This window comes from Choloepus didactylus, chromosome 4 (assembly GCF_015220235.1).
Source record: "Choloepus didactylus isolate mChoDid1 chromosome 4, mChoDid1.pri, whole genome shotgun sequence".
In the NCBI taxonomy this organism is placed as follows: domain Eukaryota; kingdom Metazoa; phylum Chordata; class Mammalia; order Pilosa; family Megalonychidae; genus Choloepus; species Choloepus didactylus.
The window spans coordinates 179,811,828-179,814,721 of record NC_051310.1 but is presented as its reverse complement, the minus strand read 5'-3'; the positions used below and the strand labels follow the sequence as shown (position 1 = coordinate 179,814,721).

At 40.7% G+C, this 2,894-nt stretch overlaps 1 pseudogene; it reads right to left on the bottom strand.

The window, feature by feature from the left end:
• Positions 1–1,983: 1,983 nt before the first annotated feature.
• Positions 1,984–2,584, bottom strand: LOC119530795 (annotated as a pseudogene).
• Between the last annotated feature and the right edge of the window lie 310 nt (positions 2,585–2,894).

The following is a 2,894-nucleotide window of genomic DNA, read 5'->3' as shown; positions in this document are numbered from 1 at the left end:
ATATGGTGTTGTATGCCTCCATCATGTTTTTCATCTATTCTATTGTATGTTTCATTCCCTTAATTTCTGCCAGTTGTTTTCTCAAGCTAAGTTCTTCCTTATGCTTTTCCAATGTCTTCTTTATATCCTTCATCTCTTTTGTCATATCTTCTCTCAACTTGATGATTTGATTTTTGAATTGATTTAGATTTGTTTGAAGATCTTTAATTAGATGTTTCAACTCCTGTATCTCATTTGAAGTGTAAGTTTTTCCCTTTGACTGGGCCATATCTTCATTTGTTCCAGTGTGAATCATAATTTTGTTGTCTAGACATCTGGTTTCTTTGATTACCCCAATCAGATTTTCTCAGATGAAATGGGTCCAGATATCAGGAAGAGGGTGTAATCAGTATCAAGTTTCCCTGAGGAAGAGACCCAGCCGTTGTCAAACTTTCCTGTTAGGCTTCTAGACTCTGGGCTTTTCCTATCCTGTCTTGCAGGTGGCACTTGTCAGCCTGCAGCTCCCCACCAGCTATTAGAGGAGTTTTGCCTTTAAGTCTCAGTAGACCCTGTCCCTGCCAGGGGCTGAGAGTGTCAGTAGCCATGATTAACCTATTTCTGTTTTTTTTTTTCCCCACCCTGGCCCTAGGGTCTGGGTTCTCTGAGGTAGGGCAGCCACTTGAACTGGGCCCTGCCACCCCCTTTTTGTAGTGAAGATAAGCCTTTTAGGGATTTATCTCCTACATTTGACTTCTTCCTTTGTATCTCTATCTTAACTCCACCCTTGCCTGGATCAGCATTGACAAATGAAAATGCCTGAGACTTTCTCTAATGAGCTACTTAGAATGAGAGAATAAAAGGAAAAAAGAAAGTCCCCTTTTCAGAGCTATCCCCAGCACCCCGTCCAGTTACCAAACACTAAAGTTGGTGCCCAGTTCTGTGTGCCCCTTTTCTTGGCACACAGTCCTTTTTCAGTATTCTGAGCTCAGCTGACTCCAAAAGCCTTTGTTTTTATTAATTATTGTATTTTTTTTTCCATCAGCCCCATCTCCTCTCTGCTGGGAGAAACTTCTGGGTTCCATTCCTGGTTGCTCTGTGTTTAACTGTAGCTTGTATTCAGTAGTCCAAATTCATTAACTAAAACCACAGATGGAGCTTGGTTGAGATACCTTCCCTTCCTCTTATTAGGCTGCTTCTTGTTCCCACAGGGAAATGTTTGAGCTCAGCTTGCCATGCTTGTGGGGGAGGGGTGCAATCTTCACAGCTCAGGGACATTTACTTACAGTTCTTAGCTGAGATCTCAGCCATTCCACCCATTCCAGACAGGTATATGATGTATGTTCCATCACAGATGTCCCCTAACAGTTGTTCAAGAATATTTTACTAGTCATTCCTGGCTATATGCTAGTTGTTCTAGAGGGCTAACTAAATTTCACACTGCCTTATGCTGCCATCTTGCCCCACCTCCCCTGCCTTTCCTTTTAATTGGGAATCTGAAAAGATAAGGAGGTAAATATCCTCTTATGTTTTTCTATTTTATAAAAAGTATGTGAAGTATTTTGGCATTGCAGATAAGAAATGGAAAAGAAATAATAGATTTAGGAAATTGCCATTATGCAAAATCACCATCTTTGAATTAATGAATGTAGACAGTGAGAATCACATGCTGTTAACACCACAAAAAAAAAGACAACTAGACATTGCTTATTCTTGTAAGAATGAGACAGCTCTTAAATGGTCAGTATAATAACGTCCCCCCCCAAAGATGTTTTAGTGATAATCCCAGATGGAGACTGTCTAATCAGAGGAATCTTTAAAATCTGGCTATAGTCAAAAGGAGATGTGACTAAGTAAGAATGGTCAGATATATACAATATTACTGGCTTTGAAGATGGAGTAAGGGGCCATGAGCCAAAGAATATATACAGCCTCTAAAAGCTGGAAATGGACTCTTTTCAACTAAAATTTTATCAACAGGTACCACTCTCATTTTATAAATGAAATTAAGGTTCAAGTTTGCTATTTAGCTAAGGCCTCCACATTTCTTCTTAGAACCTGGTTAAGGTGGGTTCCTGATGCTAACTATGCTCAAAGTCTACACTCAGATCACAAGGGAAAAGTATTTGTTAGCATTTAATGAACCTCTCTCCACATGGCTTCAAGCCATGAGGACACAGGCTCCTCCCACACCCTTGATCTTCTCCTCAGCTCTTCTGCTGAAGAATTTGGTCTTCACAATGAAAGTCTGCTTTGGGAACTTTCCCTTCCCCAGAACTTTGTAGTAGCCCAGTCACACCACATCAATGATGGGAGCAATTCCAGTCTTGTTTTTAGCAACATTTACCTGTGTCTGCTCACTGACTAAGGTCTGAAATTTATCAAGGTTGACATTTGGACAGATGCTCTGGTTCCTCTTCAAGTGATAATGTCTCATACCAAGCTTCCCAAAGTAGCCTGGGTGATATTTCTCAAAGTTGATCCTGTGGTGATGCATGCCACCAGCATTACCCTGGCCCCTCAGTTGCTTCTGGTGTTTGCCGATATGGCCATGGCTGTGGCTCACATGGCCCCAGAGTTTCTGGATTTTTCTCAATCTGGAAGGCATGTTGGTGGCTGAGACAAAAGAGCTGGAAAAGGATTTTTATCTAGAGCATCCAGAATGGAATGTAGCCCTGCCAACAATTTGAGTTCTATCTCAAGAGATGTATGTTGGACTTCTGACCTCTAGAGGTGTAAAATAACAAATTTATGGTGTTTTAACCCATTAAATTGGTGGTAACTTGATACAGCCCCAATAGTAAATGAATAGAACTTACAGTCTTGCCAGTTGGATTGAAACTACATCTATTTAAGCCTTTGTATCTAGCTGTCCATATGCAGGCTAGAGGAACATGTTTACCTGCTACATATGTAGT